The sequence below is a fragment of the Lissotriton helveticus genome, chromosome 5_1, assembly GCF_964261635.1.
Source record: "Lissotriton helveticus chromosome 5_1, aLisHel1.1, whole genome shotgun sequence".
Taxonomy (NCBI): Eukaryota; Metazoa; Chordata; class Amphibia; order Caudata; family Salamandridae; genus Lissotriton; species Lissotriton helveticus.
Window position 1 is genome coordinate 1636582005 of NC_136065.1, and position 16666 is coordinate 1636598670.

A 16666-nucleotide genomic window follows, 5' to 3' on the forward strand; every position below is an offset into this window, starting at 1 on the left:
AAGTCTGCATCATAGCCACATTAAATCTGGCCAGCATAACAGATGTATCCTGTTGACTTTGCCCGAAGTCCTTGTTATAAAGTGGAAACATCTCCTTGAAAGCTTCCAAGGTGAGCTTCTGCCAAGGTCTACATCTCTGTAATTTTGGAGGGCTTCCAATTGGAAGAGCCAATTTGAGGAGGGAGAGATAATAAAATCATATAGTGATCAGTCCAGGTCTGAATGAGCGGGGGATGAAACTTTAACTGTTCCATATTCGTAAAGATAAGATCCAACGTATGGCCTGCAGAATGGGTGGGTCCACACACCCGTTGCAATAAACCCATATCACACAGGCTAGAAGTCAACTGAATAACATCAGGGTTCATCAGGTCCTCTCCATGAAAGTTAAAGCCCCCAGCAAAATAAATGTACTGGAGGCCAGGACCTGCATAGCTATGAATTCTGTCAAATAATTGACAAAATTAAATTTCGGTCCTGGTGGCCGGTAGAGTAAGGTTTCATTCCAAGTCTCTGTAGGTGACATGGTAACCCTAAAAATTCCCAATTCCACTGTGTCGTTACTAATAGTCGACAACCATTGGGCTTTAAGGTGGTCTTTAAAAGCTAGTCCAATACCTCCTCCTGTCTTTCCCCCTCTATCTAGATGAATAAACCTATAATTTTCAGGAATTGCTCAATTAATCGATGGACAATTATAGGGGGTTAGCCATGTTTCTGTTAGAAAGCATATATCTGGGGAGTAGGTGGAAATCATATCCCAGATTTCAATAGAATGTTTTACCAGGGATCTGGCATTGCATAAAATATAGCTTGGCCGATTATATGTTTGAGAATAATCATCAGAACATTCACTAGGGCAAACCCTCCCGGTATAGCACTGAAACTTACATGTTTTACATGTAACAGGTCCTTCTAATACCACGGGTAGTTTGATAGAACAGATGTTTATCACTTCTTGTCTACTAAAGCCATAGTTCTTATCTAATGCAGTGCTTCTCCCATATTGGACAGAATACTATCAGGCAGGGGCTCTTGTGCTAGTTGGGCAGCATTTCCCGCCTCCCTGCTCGGTCCGGAATGCCTTTGGTGCGCCCGCTGCGCGTACGTGCTGATGGAATCATTTTATATACTGAGGGCAGGTGATGCAAAAAAAACTAGCCCGCCGACTCAGATTACCCCCAAGATGGCGCCTAGCGTATTGCGCAGGGATATCCTTCCTATATCCCCCAGCAGCTCCTAGTCGGCTGCGGTGAGAATTGTGGAGTAGTGCGGCAAAGTAGCAATCTTTTTTGTGCAGGAAGGGACTACTTCCTGCACAAAAACAATCACTAAAGGCATTTTCCTCCTTCAATGTGTGCAGTGGAATGCAGCATGCATTGAAAGAGGAAAAAACGAGGAGAAATGAAAACGTTTCTCCTTGTTGTGCCTCGCTACACCACCTCTAGGGTGGGGCACCGTTCACACGTATCTACAGATTTACACTTTCTAGCAAGTCTTGAGATGTGTTATTCCATGGGTGTTGTGTGGGAACAGACACAGCAACACCCATGGAACGCCCCTTCAACGCAAAGTGCTGCACTTGAATGGGTCGTATTTTCAAGGAGTAGAAAAGGCTCGCAGGGTGGCTTTTCCTCTCCTTGTAAATATGGAAGAGTCCCCAGCGCCATCACTACGTTACAAGTGTGAGAAAGGGGCTATATATATATATATATATATATATATATATATATATATATATATATATATATATATATACACTGGACTAGAAGGAAGTACAGTGTGTATAGAGTCCACCAACCGCAGAGGTATAACAGAGGTTAAAGTCAGAACTGACCTTACTCTCCAAAGTGGTAGATTGGTCGAGCAGTAAGGCAGTACCAGAGGACAGTGTAAAGCACTTGATGTACACACTCAGTCAGCAAAAGGTTTCACACGCTCAAGGACCGAACTCCAGGCTAATTGTTTGTATATCCAAAGATATAGTTGTTTTACTTTTAGAACCAACAGTTATAACAAAATACTTTTCTCTAGGTGAGTATTCTCATGTAATTACTCGGCAAGGAAGCAATATAGGTTGTGCACACAATAGTTACAGTATAAGAAGTAAACGACAGTTCTGAACCACACTCTAGCATTGAAGTCAATGGGTTTTCATAGATAAGTACAGTTGATTACTTTACGGATTACTTTGGTAGTCTCAGGACTAGATCTAAGATTCAGTCCTGGGGTCTAAGCTGAAACCAGATTAGCAAAAACGTGTAAGTTACTGTGCAGAATTTTCAGGAATATAAAGCTGTGTTAAAAGTTCACACTTAGAAACTTTTCATGGTAAATCTGAAAATGTTATTTAATGGGAAGAAATTCAGGTTGCAGGTAAAGTATGACCGCGTTACTTTTGTAACCCAGCACTAGTCTCCTAGGGCCAGCACTGGTGGCTTAACTCAAAACAGGTAGGTAATTGTGTTTCAGTATTTCGTACAATTTTTAAAGAATATTTACAGTTTTCAAAAGTAGACAGAAGAAATTTCATAGAAAAGCAGGCAATGGGTTCCTATGGGGAAAAATACAGGTTACTAGTAAACCCGCTAGAGATTACTTTTGCGGTCCAGTACTGGGCTGAAAGGTACAGTACTCGCTTCTCTCCTGATCACAAGTGAGTCTTTTTAGATTCGGACTTTGGCTGATTTTATAGGAATATTTTCAGTTTTCAAAACTCTACACTTATAACATTTTTGAGTCAAAATGGGTCAATGTTATCCAATGGCAGGTAAGTGAATTACCGGTTTGCAGGTGAGTACTAGGTTGGTGAAGTTAGGGTTCTGGGTGTAGACTCAGGGGTCCCCCAGGGTCAGGTGAGTACAGTTAGTTCAGTCCCAACGGCGCCAGGGCGGCCGGGTGCTGAGGTAGGTAGGCCCAACGTTATCCAATGAGGGAAAGGGGGCCTTCGGTTGGTGGCGGCTGGCTAGCAGGCTACGTGGCTCTGGGAGCTGGGCCCCTGGTCACTTGCTCAGGGCAAGGGGGGGGGAAGTAAGATAGGACAGAGGGGTCACAGCCAGCGGCACTCGGGCGGCTGGGTGCGGGGTGCCTTTGAGCAGTCGGGCGCTCAACGTTATCCAATGAGGATCTTGACAAAGGAACAAAGGCTACAGGCTCGGGGACGGTGACTCTTCAGGGGCGACCAGCACTTTGAGAGGTAAGTAGGGATCTTGGAGCACAGGTAGGTACCCCAAAGGGAGGCACAGGGGGCCGCGGGGCGCTGGGGTGTCTTTAGGGGTCGAAAAAGCTTACCCTCGGCTGGTCGCGGTTGGGGTGGCCCCTGGTTCTGAGTCTGCAGGTGTCGGCTGGTTCGTCGAGGAGGGTCTTTGGGCACTGGACTTCGGGTCCCAGTCGCCAGGGGGACGTGCTCGTGGTCTTGGTTCGGGTTGGCCCGGCCCGGGCTCGGCTTGTGCAGAGTGGGCTGGTCCGGAGCTTCCTGGTGAGCACCAGGTGGGGTGTTGCAGCAGAGCCTCTGCTGAAGGGAGTCCCAATCTTCGAGAGGGTCAAGGCAGGCAGGTGCTCTGGATGCTGTCCGCGGAGGTCGCCGGGATTAGCAGGAGCAGGATCAACAGGCCAATAGGGCTGAGGCCAAGTCAGTTGTTGTCCTATTAGCAGCTGCGCGGCAGGTCTTCTTCTTTTTATATCGGGATCTGAGGAAGGAAGGTTCAGGGAGCCCCTAAATACTAAATTTAGGGGAGCTACAGGTAGGGCAAGGGCAGGGACCAATGGGTCTCTGTCCTGGGGTGAGTACACCCCCTAGCCTGCCCCTCTCCTGTGGGAGGGGGGCAGGAGCCTAGCTGGGATTGGGCAGGACTCCCCATCTACAAGATGGCCTGAGCCCGGGGCCCGGGGTCCTGCTTCACCTCGCATCCTCCACCTGAGGGGTGGAGTTGGCACAGGTTGGCACCCCCCCCCTTCCTGACGTAGTATTTCCCGCTAGTCTTCTCGCCAGAATGGGGGTAGGACTGGTGGGGGGCTGGGTACAGCAAATGGTCTGGAGAAGCTCTCAGAGGCGGTATGCCTTTGAAGCTTCCCCCTGTCCATCCTGGGGGAGGAGACATAGCACCTCGCCCAGGATGTGCTTTTTTGGAGACCCAGGAGAGCGGGGGGCTCTCCACCCAGGGGTCCAACAACATGTCTGCTGTGTGGCAGCCTCTGCAGCCACTCAGCCCAGACGTGGATTTTAGGTTCGGGTTTTGGAGGGCATCTCTAAGATGCCCTCTTGTGCATTTTACATTAAATCCCACACTGGCATCAGTGCGGGTTTAATGTGCTGAGAAGTTTGGTACCAAACTTGTCAGTCTTTAGTGAAGCCATTATGGTGCTGTGGAGTTCATAAATGACAACCTCCCAGCACTATATACTCTTAAATGGCAACACTGCACTTACAATGCCCAGTAATGGCCCTGGGTAATGTAGGGGCACAGGGCTCATGCACCTGGGCCCTCATCTCTGGCATAGGGCACCCAGCTAGAGGGGTGACTGAAGTATGCCAGGGCAGTGGGTTCTGTGGGCATGGCACACAGGGATGTGTGCCATGTCGACTCTTGTTTTAGTTCTGTACTTAGGCACTCAGCCTGCAAAGGCAGTGTGTGGGTGCCAGGGTACAGGACCCCTGAGGGTGGAACAATAAGTGCTGCAGCCCTCAGGGGTCTTCTCTGGTCACCATGTCCTGGGTACCATTTACTAGGGGCTGACAGGTGGCCAGAGATGCCAATTGGGTATTTTGTTTCAGCATAGCTTTTCTTTGTAGGGAAGGCCCTGGCCCTGGGTACCTGATTGGCAGGTACCCAGGGCATACTCAGTCAAAGTACATCAGCAGTTCAGAAAAAAGTGGGGGCATACCAAGGCAAGAAAGATGGCACTTTCTCACAGTAAGTGCTTAGGTATTGGTGATACAATAAGAGCATAGTGCTGGATGGCTGATTGACAAACTGCATGAGACTGACAGTAGGTATCCTAGGCTGCATGAGTACTACTTCAGTATTTAGTGGAGTGTACCAATAGCATGTATCTGTTAGAGGTTTGTATGGATTGTGCACAGAAATTTATACGTGTACTTGCGTTGGTGCCTAGGTCATTCTATAAGAAAATCACTAGTAACTAGAATGATGATAGTGGTGCAAACAGAGAGCTCAGTTAATTCATAAGTGCTTAGGTATTGTCTCAATGCCTGATCATTTTGCAAGTGCATAGACAGTGACTGGGTTCCTAGAGTGCTAGAAGTTGACAGCAGGATAAGTTTATAAGCACTTATGTTTCACCAGAGTGATTAGATAAGGACATACTTCTATCAGGATGATTGTAGGAGTGGACACAGACTCACAGTGTGATTCCAAACAAGCATGACTATTACCTGGACTTTTGCAGGACTGACTTAGTAGTCTGCAAGGGGTTAAGGGACCACATACATTGTGCACATTTGACTGTACCACTGCTTGTCTCAATGCCTGAGTCATTCTGCAAGTGCATAGACAGTGACTCGGTTCCTAGAGTGCTAGTAGTTGGCAGCAGGATAAGTTTATAAGCGCTTATGTTTCAGCAGAGTGATTAGATAAGGACGTTTCTGTCAGGATGATTGTAGGAGTGGACACAGACTCACAGTGTGATTCCAGACAAGCATGACTATTACCTGGACTTTTGCAGGACTGACTCTGTAGTGTGCAAGGGTGTTAGAAATGGGGTAGCCAATTCTACGGGGGTAGCATGTGGGGTAGCATGGTGGAGAGCGGGCAGGCCAAACTCCTAAGGACATGTGTGAAGCATCCACGCAGTACACGCAGACGACACACCAGGCACACCACAAAAAGAGGCACAACACCAGTTTTGGTGAACAAGAATAACTTTTGTATTGGGTCAAATATGCAAAAGTTAACACAATAGTCACTATACTGCGCCAACTGGTGCCAGGGCAATATATACACCGGGGATTATGTACAGGGCAAAGGAAAAGGAGAAAAAGTTAAGTCCGTTAGGTTCAATAGTGCAATTCAAATGTCAGCATTAACCTTTGGCCTAATCTATGTGGTATCACCATTAACATCAGGCCTAGACATGCAGCAGACCCAAATCATTAGACAGGAATCCATCAACAGTGGGCATAACCTTAGGAAAACATCACGAACATCGAGGGAACATCATTACCATAAATGCATGAGGCTAAACCACATCAGCGTAAAGGCGCCCGGCAGGGAAAACTCATTATACGCAACATCCGGCCTATCAGATCTAAGTCTGGAAGCATAACCCTAGGCAGGGGTACATTTGCATTAATCTAATTGGCAGGAATACCATCCCCTGTCGCGTAACCCTAGAACATCAGGGCACTAACATTTAACCATTCCCTAGGTTGTTACAGCTGCCCACTGTCCTGCGGGGCAGCTGTGTAGAGGAACTCAGGCCAGCATAAAAACAGGGGAGTCCCTCCGCTGGGGCTCTCAAATTACCAAGGCCCCACTAGGTAGCCAGTCTGGGGCATCAAGCAGAAGACAGCAACCTGGGCCTCTACTACATTAATTCCGACATGGCCCTCCCTCCGGCAGAACTCCCGGGGCCTTGCAACTATCAGTGATGCGTGCCCCCCAATCGTGGTCACTGCCCACTGTCGAGCGGGGTAGTGACGTCCAGCAAAATTAGTTCGGGGCCTGGGAGAGCCCCCACAACAAAGCACTGGTCACGGGGGCGGGCACCGACCTTGTGCCCCTACACGCCCCCCACCCGCAGACTGACAGAGCCCCACTCACCAGGCTCCTTGTGCGTGGCTCCTGTCTCTCCGGTACTTCAAGGCGGAGGGGTCAGGCACCGACAATGTGCCTCGGGCCCCCCTCCTTACTCTTACAGACAGCCGCTGGCTCTGCTGTCACCCCGGGGCTCCCTCGCCACCACGGGAGCCCCGCCAAGCCACCTCTTGGTTCTGGCTCCTTCCCGCACTCAGCAGGCGGGGCTCTCCCCTGCTCACGAGAGCCCTTGCCACCAACGCCTCACCTGGCCTCACCCAGGCCCCCTCCTGGGACCCGGGGTTCGAGTGGAGGCTGCAGCTTGCAGGCGCGGCGTCTTCCGGGTTCTGGCCCCGCCCCGATGACGTTCGCCTGTCGTCACCGTGGAGGCCTGACAGGACCCCCAGCAGTGACAGTGATCCTAGACAATTCCAACGGGCGGGGTAGGGACCCGCTCTTGGTGAAGAATAACTCGCGGCACACACGCGCGTAGGCAATGATAACGCGAGGTAGGCTCCCGCTGGTATTCGGAAGTCGGAAATTCTACCGGGCTGCGGCGGTGATTCCGGGCAATCTTAACCCGCGGGTGGGCACCCGCGGCCGTCAATAAAGCGCCACCAGTACACGGGGTTGGCTCCCCCGCGGCGCGGTTAAATAAACCCAGTTCTTCCTTTGGCAGCTCGGCCACGGCGGTGATTTGGCGGCAATCCGCGGGTTGGGCACCCGCTCATTAACTATGCATACAGCGGGGTAGGCACCCATAGTATCCACACGTAGGCAGTTCTCCCCACCCGCTTTTCTTTTGAACACAGGTAGAAATATAGCGCTTTCCCAGCCCAGCGCTGCAGCCACCAACTCTCCTCTCCTCCTGGGCAATACTCCTATAGCACTTTCCTTAGGCAGGGGTACAGGCAGGGAGTACATACTAGAGACCAAATGTCCAGGAAGGAAACATTCAAGTACTAATTCCCTGTTTTTTAGTGTCACAAGTATGAACACTTAATTATTTGTAACCATAGGGATTCAATGAAAAATACTATAACTGTATCAAAAATATAAATTTTTTATTCTTAGTACACATGTAGCTTTTCTCAAAGATAAGAGTCTGGCAACAAAGATACTACCGGGATAGTCACAATAAATACAAAACAATGGTAGTATGAAAAACACCTTTCGCATAAAATGTGTACATTTGATTCAACCACATTTGAGTGAATTAACACAAAACATTTGGTGAATTAACACAAAACATTTGGTGAATTAAACTCAAATTAATGCGATAGTTATGCAAAAAAGGCGTCGTGCGTCGACGTTTCGGTCCCCGTTGGTCTAGCCGATCCTTAGGACCATCTTCAGGACAAAACAGTTGCACAAGAATATCTAATATAAACAAAAAACAAATAATACGCTACGGTACAAGGAGAATTATGTAGTCTGCTCACAGCATAAAGAAAACAAAATACAATAAAAAACCGTCATGCAGCCAAATAGAACCAGGACATGCCACCACATAGTGGAAACACCAGTCACCACACCGCCACTACAGTGAGTGATGCAAACCAATTAGTTATTTAGCCAAACCATATTCGGAAAAATCCAAAAATGTCCAGTGGGAATATAACCGGACAGACTCCAATTACTCACGTCTCAATAATCAGACTGAGTCGTAATCTAGTGAAAAATAAGACAATGTATTTAACATGCAGCAATAAGTGGACCCTGACAACTGACACTTACAAGTCCACCACACAAAGAGAATATTACTCACGTCAAAAACAAGCCAGACTGGTCATCTACAAGATAACAACAAAAGCCATAGTTACCAAAGTCTACATCACATTAAACCAACATCCCTGTTTATGCAGCACCCATGTGTAAAATACTTAAAAGTAACTTACGTCACGAAAAGCCACCATAAGACCTGAAGGCATAGAATATTACATACCACCATTAGTCTCAAAGAGTATATGAATGCCGAATAAAGAAAACAAATTAATCGTTAGTTTTCTTACTTGAGCGGCAGAGAAACCGGCAGTACTCCGTTTCGGAACGCCCGACAAACAATCCAGGATTCACCGGGAAGACGCTAGCCCCGTGGTTAAGACGCCGTGAGTGAATGACCAGCAACCCAGGCGGCCATATTGGAGTGGTCAAAAGGTATCTGAATACATGGGCGAATCCAAGTTAACAAGAGCATCTTAAACGGAAACGCTCAATGTGAGGACAACCACTCATGATATAGGGTCAAACAGGTAATTTGAATCGGTCATCTATAAAAAGCCAAGAAAAACGTAATATAAAATACAAAGCAAAAAATGAAAAATGAATGGCGGCCATATTGTAATGGGTATTGCATATCGGGCCGTACAGGCACCTTAGAACTAAGAATGCAAGCATACAGATATACATAAACTAGCACACTGTATGTGTTGCAAGAAACTCCCTCTGACGAGTGCCATCACTAATTAAGTAAACAAATAAACGAACATAAAAACTATGTTCAAACACCAGAAGGGAACACACAGCCGTGTGTTCAAAGACGCAACTCAAAAATACTGGACCAAAGATCCATATTTAAACATGGTAATCAGGGTCATGGACGACCAATTTTGCAACCCTTAATACGATGTGAAAACACTCCGCCGAGTGATTTCAAAAGTACCCCAAAAGTGTATATATATATCTCTAAAGAAGGGGTCAATATATGCATATCAAAAAAGGGAACTACAACAAGTCGAAAACGGACAAGATGTATACACTTTGTGCCAAAATTATCTTAGAATGGCTAGTGTATGCCATTCAATTAGAGCATTCAATCCATTTTCAACCGTGTTGCAAGACCAGATCCATTTATTTTCCTTCTGCTTGAGCAGCTTGTCTACATTCTGTCTTCTCCTTGTACCTTTTACAACCTCAAGGACGAACCATTTTATTTCAGATGGCATGTGTGACATTTTGTTATAATGTTCAACCAGAGGAGCCGTATTAACATTACAGCGGATGCGTGATTGATGTTGTAAGATGCGCTTCTTCATTTGCTGGGTTGTTTTACCAATATAATTCAAAGCGCAGGGACACTGTATACAGTAGACCACATTTTTAGTCATACAATTCGAATGGTGCCTCAATGTTATTAGTCTCCCATTTAAACAGCAAGTCTTTGTTAGCTCAGTGGTTGCGCAAGCCGCACACCCACCACAGGGGTAATGTCCTACGATAGGTGTCAGGCCCCAAAGGTTAGTGATGGTACTAGACCTAGGCTCAATGTAAGCTTTTACAAGATGATCACGCAAATTTCTCCCCCTCTTAAATGCAAAACGTGGAATCGCTAATTGTGGCTCAACCTTTCTAATTAGGTGCCAATTGCGTCTGATGATGTTGCTAATTTGCGTTGACTCCGTACCATAAGTCATGACACATGTGATGGGTTGTGTCCTGTTCTCATTCACAGTTTCAGGTTTTGATTTATATAGTAGAGCCTGACGGTCATAGAACCATGCAAGTTTCATAGCATGTTTGACTAATCTGTATGGGTAGGATCTCATAACCAGTTTTGCCTGGAGTATCTTAGCTTCTCTAAAGTAATACTCCCTCTTGGTACAGTTCCTCCGGATACGGAGCAACTGACCAAAAGGAAGATTGTCACACAGATTCCGGGGATGATGGCTATTGTATTTCAATAGCGTGATTCTCGCAGTCGGCTTGGTGTAAAGACTCATTGCGAGGACCCCTTCATCATGTGTGATCTGCAAGTCTAAGAAACTGATGACATCAGGACTGCTTTCTAATGTAAACTGTAGATTGGGGTCACTGTGATTTAACCATGAGTGGAATTCATCCGTTTTGTCCTGAGCTCCTTCCCATACTATGCATACATCATCGATGTATCGTAGATATTTACATAGATTAGCAAGGAAGGGGTTATAATTGTAGATCACCCTTTCTTCAAACGCAGCCACAAAAAGATTTGCTATGTTGGGGGCAAAAATTGCACCCATTGCCACGCCTTTGAGTTGCACATAAAAGTCACTATTAAAAAGGAAATAATTCTCTTCAAGGGCAATTTTGGCACAGTCGGCAATGAACCACGTGGGGACTTGATGAGGACGTACACGTGTCTCCAGTACGTCAATAATAACCTGTACGCTTCCCTTTGCGGTATGCTCGTATAGAGACTTTCGATGTCCATCGTAGCCAGAATGTTAATTGATGGATCAAAATGTACACCTTTTAATTTCGTAATCACATCTCTACTGTCTTGAGTGAATGACTTCGTTTGACACACAAATGGTTTTAAAAAATAGTCAACATATTCTGGCAGTGGTTGTAACACCGACTGGCACCCAGCAACAATTGGTCTTCCCGCGGATGTTCACTATTTTTGTGTATTTTAGGTAGCGTATAAAACGCTGGAATGTTGTAATCATTTTTATTTAAGTATTCAAACTCTTTTTTACTCAACCATAGTCCATCCTGTCCCATGGTTGCGAGTTGTAGGATCTGTTTACTAATTCTAGGGGTAGGGTCACAAGATAACTTCTTATAATGGACAGGGTTACTGAGTTGTCGTAGGGCCTCTTGATCATATTCAGTCCTATCTTGTACAATAATGCCCCCCCCCCCCTGTCTGCCGGTTTCACTATTAAGTCATCCCGCTCAGATAGCAATTTCAAAGTGGACATATCATCCTTTGATAGATTAAACTTGAAACATTTTCTGTCTTGAAACAGCTGCTCACTTTCAGTCACTACCACATTTTCAAATGTGATAAGTTCCTTAGGCATAAGATTATTCGCTGGAAAAACGTAGAATCCCTTTGGTTACAAATAATTAAGTGTTCATACTTGTGACACTAAAAAACAGGGAATTAGTACTTGAATGTTTCCTTCCTGGACATTTGGTCTCTAGTATTTATGATACCCAGTCCCGGGGGGATTAGTGGGTGGCTCTGTTCTATTATTGTTTCAAAGGCAGAGAGTACAGGCACTACAACTAGGGGAATGTAGCGATCTCGCAGTGCTGCAGTGGCTGGCTCCTCACCTCCTGGCCATGTAGGGGAATGTGCCCACGGTCCTCTTCTTCTGGCCAGCACAGATGTAGCACTCTTCTTCAAGGGCAATGACAAATAGCACTCCCGAGGCGCTAGGGAGCAGGCAGCAGGGCACAGGCCAATCCAATATATCGCTCTCTCCCTCAGGCGCTAGTGTGCAGGCAGGGAGCACAGGGCAGTCCAATATAGCGCTCTCCTTCTTCGGGCACTACTCAGCAGTCATGGCCCAGGGGTAGCGATCTTTCTTCAGGGGCCAGGTCCCAGAGCAGCAGGCACTACTGGGCAAGGTCAGCAGTCAGTGGGTACTCATCAAGACAGGGTGGTAGGCTTTAACCATCCTCCACTGTAGTGTGGAACTCCTCCTGTACAGCAGCCTGTACTCCTGCAGTGGGGCTTCCACTAGCCCTGTGGACAGCAGAGGGGTTTTGGTTGGGTGCAGGGTCCAGCACACAGGCCCAAGTGGCTGTTTCCCCTGGCAGAAGGTCCCCTGACGTTCCTGTCCCTGCTCTGTCTGAGCACATGGTGGTACAGCGCCCTTATTTATATGCCCCTTACCCCACCTACCAGTCAGTGCCAGAAACTTCTAGAATCGCCTGGTGAACTGGTTCAAACTGGCCCGGGGGGAGGGGGGGGGGGTTAGTAGAGCACCCTGGGTGCCAGGCTTTCGCTCCAAAAGCTGGGATGGCTGGGTACCAAACAACTAGACCACTAACCTACTGTAGTCAGGTGGCACAACACACAGCCATGGCATCCATTTTAAAACCGTCATTTCAGTAAGGTGCATGTTTACAATAGGGGTATTAAATGTGCGCACACCACTGCGTCACATTTAACATGGCGTCTCACACCACACATGGCCTATACAGTGTTCTTTACCATGGGGGAGACATCCTAGAATAGGGGGGTGAAAAGCGAAAAACTTCAGGAAAATGGCCAAGTCCAACAAAGGGGTTAAGGGACTGCATACATTGTGCATATTTGACTGTACCACTGCTGGTCTCAATGCCTTAGTCATTCTGCAACTGCATAGACAGTGACTGGGTTCTTAGAGTGCTAGTAGTTGACAGCACGATAAGTTTATAAGTGCTTATGTTTCAGCAGAGTGATTAGAAAAGGACATGCTTCTGTCAGGATGATTGTAGGAGTGGACACAGACTCACAGTGTCATTCCAGACAAGCATGACTATTACCTGGACTTTTGCAGGACTTACTCAGTAGCCTGCAAGGGGATAATGCACCGCATACACATTGCACATGTGACTGTACCACTGCTTGTCTCAATGCCGGAGTCATTCTGCAAGTGCGTAGACAGTGACTGGGTTCCGAGAGTGCTAGTTGTTGACAGCAGGATAAATTTATAAGCGCTTATGTTTCAGCAGAGTGATTAGATAAGGACATGCTTCTGTCAGGATGATTGTAGGAGTGGACACAGACACACAGTGTGGTTCCAGACAAGCAAGACTATTACCTGGACTTTTGCAGGAATGACTCAGTAGTCTGCAAGTGGTTAAGGGACTGCATACATTGGGCACATTTCACTGTACCACTGTTTGTCTCCATGCCTGAGTCATACTGCAAGTGCATAGATAGTGACTGAGTTCCTAGAGTGCTAGTAGTTGACAGCAGGATACGTTTATAAGCGCTTATGTTTCAGCAGAGTGATTAGATGCACAAGTTACTTACCTTCGGTAACGATATATCTGTAAGAAAAAGTAGTTAGTATTAGATTCCATACCTTAGAATGTCCCCAGGCGTCAGACTGGATCCGGAAACTTTTGCGTAGCAGTACCCTTGCGCGTCGATAGGCGTCGTCTGCGCAGTACTTAGACGCCGCCCTCGCGCGCTGACGTCAGTTCTTATACACAGCTTTTCCGTGCCAGAAACGCAGAGCCATGATAAAAACCAACACTGGTGCCATGAAACTAGGGCCCTGAAAGGGGATGACAACCCTAGGTATCGGTTCGCAGAACGGGGAGGATGGGTGGGGCGGTAAGAAATCTAATACTAACTACTGTTTCTTGCAGATATATCGTTACTGGAGTTAACTTGTGCATCTGAAAGAAACACGTTACTGTTAGCTTCCTTACCTTAGAATAGATACCCCAGCAATACCAACCCCGGTGGTGGGTATGCGAGCCAATGATCACACCAGAAAGTCCTGGAGAACAGAACGGCCGAAAAAGCCATCTCTCCGGACTTGGCTGTCCAGGCTGTTGTGTCTTGCAAACGTGTGCAGCGAGGCCAAAGTAGCCGCCTGGTAGATGTCCTGCAAGGGGACTCCCCGGCCCAGGGCAGTAGTAGCCGCCGTGGCCCGTGTGGAATGGGCACGAAGCCCCACAGGAGGCTCCTTTCGAGCCAAAGAGTAACAAGCCTCGATGCACAAGACGACCCATCGAGAAATGGTTTGTTTGTGCACCGCCCGTCCCTTCTTAGCGCCCACGTAACCAACAAAGAGTTGGTCATCCACCCGGAACTGGCGTGTGCGATCCAAATAGAATGAGAGTGCACGTTTTGGATCCAGACGGTGGAGCCTCTCTTCCTCTTTCGAGGGATGCGGAGTCAGAAAGAAGGTGGGCAAAGTGATGGACTGCCTGATGTGCAAGGCTGTGACTACCTTGGGCAGGAAAGAGGGTCGCGTCCGCAACACAACTTTGTCCGGCTGGACGGAAAGGAAAGGAGGCTTAAAAGAAAGGGCCGTAGCTCACTCAGGCGAAGAGGACAGTTATGAAGTGGCTCAAAGGGAGCGCACATCAGAAAATGTAGAACAAGGTTCAAGTCCCACTGAGGCATCACGAAAGGAACTGGAGGAAACATGAGTGATGCCCTTCAAAAACCTATTTACAACCGGGGACCTGAACAAAGAGGGCTGATCAGGTAGCCTTAAGACGGCGGAAATGGCCGAGAGGTAGCCCTTCAGAGTGCCCAGAGCAGAGCCCTGCTGGGCATGAGAAAGAAGGAAGAGAAGAACCTCAGAAAGGGGTGCAGAGAGAGGATCCACAGCCTTTGCTGTGCACCATGCCACAAATCTGTTCCACCTGCAGGCGTATACCGACTTTGTGGCCTGGCTGCCAGAATGACATTACAGACTTCAGGAGGCAAGTCAAATGGCCTCAACTGTCACCGCTCAATCTCGAAGCTTGTAGGTGGAGACTGGACAGGTTCGGGCGGAGGACCGTCCCCTGCTGCTACGACAGAAGGTCCTCCTGAAGAGGCAGACGAATTGGGGGATCGACTGACATACTGAGTAGCTCTGGATATCAATATCTTCGAGCCCAGTCCGGAGCCACAAGGATAACCTGGGCCCGGTCGCGCCTGATCTTCAGCACTCTGGGCAGAAGTGGTGTAGGCGGAAAGGCGTACAATAGACCGCAACTCCACTCGCGACGAAAATAGTCTCCGAGCGAGTGCCGAAATTCCAACGCGCAGAACTGATGACATTGCGCGTTCTCTTCTGTGGCAAATAGATCTAACCAAGGTTCTCTCCACTGCTGAAAGAGACCTTGCGCCACGTCCGAGTTCAGACGCCATTCGTGGTCCATCATGCACCGACAGCTGAGTTCGTCCGCCCTGGCATTCAGAGAACCTGCCAGGTGTTGAACCACCAGGGTCACGCCCTGATGTTCCAGCCACTGCCAGAGGCGCAGAGCCTCCTGGCATAGGGTCCACGACCCCACCCCGCCCTGTTTGTTGCAGTACCACATGGAGGTGGTGTTGTCCCTGAACACCTGCACTACACTCCCCCGGACAGAGGGGAGGAATACCTTCAGTGCAAGTCAGATCGCCCGCAGCTCCAGAAGGTTGATGTGGAGCTGGGACTCCGCCGGAGACCAGAGGCCTTTGATCTCCGCCTCTCCCATGTGGCCCCCCCAGCCCTGAAGGGACGCGTCCGTCACAACTACGTGCTACGGTGCAATCGCGGTCCGTGAGCCACCACTGCAACTGTCTTGCAGTGCCCTCCGAGATCAAGCCAGGGTCGGACAAGTTAACCTGATGCTAGGCCCACTGAAACTTCAGGTCCCACTGCAGAGCCCCCATCCGCCACCGGGCGTGATGCACCAAAAGGATGCAGGAGGCCATCAGCCCCAGAAGCCGCAGCGTCAACCTGACGGAGACTCTGGATAAAGGGTGAAAGATCGGAATCAGAGCCTGAATATCCCGAACCCGCTGTTCGGGAGGATAAACCCGAAACTGCGCCAAGTCCAGAACCGCTCCGATGAAGAGGAGCTTCTGAGAGGGGCACAGGTGTGACTTCGGCACCTTGATGGAGAACCCCAGCAGGTGCAGGAGATCGGCCGTAGTCTGGAGGTGGCTGACGACTGTTTGGGGCGAGCCCGCCTTCAACAACCAGTCGTCGAGATAGGGGAAGACTGACACCCCTAATCTGCGCAGATGAGCTGCGACAACCGCCATCAGGTAACGCCGGTGGGCCGGCAGGACGGGGACGTGGAAATAGGCGTCCTGCAAGTCCAACGCTACCATCCTGTCTCCCGGGTCCAGGGCAGCTAGGACCTGAGCCAAAGTCAGCATCTTTAACTTCTCCTTCCTGAGGAAGCCGTTGACGTTCCGTAGGTCCAAGATAGGGCGTAGGCCCCCTTTGCCCTTCTTGGGTACCAGAAAGTAGTGGGAATAACAACCACACCCTACTTCTGGCCCAGGAACGCGCTTGATGGCCGTAACTTCCTCCTGCAAAAGTCGCAAGTGATCCCCCGACACGCGGTGGTATTGCGGTGGCATGGCTGGAGGGGTCGTCTCGAAGGGGAGGGAGTAGCCCCTTCGGACGATTTGCAGCACCCACCTGTCCGACGTGACAGTGCGACAGTGGAAGAGGTGATGGCGAACCCAGCCCCCACTGGCGTCACAT

The 16666-nt window shown here is 48.6% G+C and overlaps 1 protein-coding gene across 1 annotated transcript in view; it reads right to left on the reverse strand.

The window, feature by feature from the left end:
- Positions 1-16666, reverse strand: part of LOC144755671 (chromodomain-helicase-DNA-binding protein 8-like) — a 1307007-nt gene that overhangs the window by 237246 nt on the left and 1053095 nt on the right.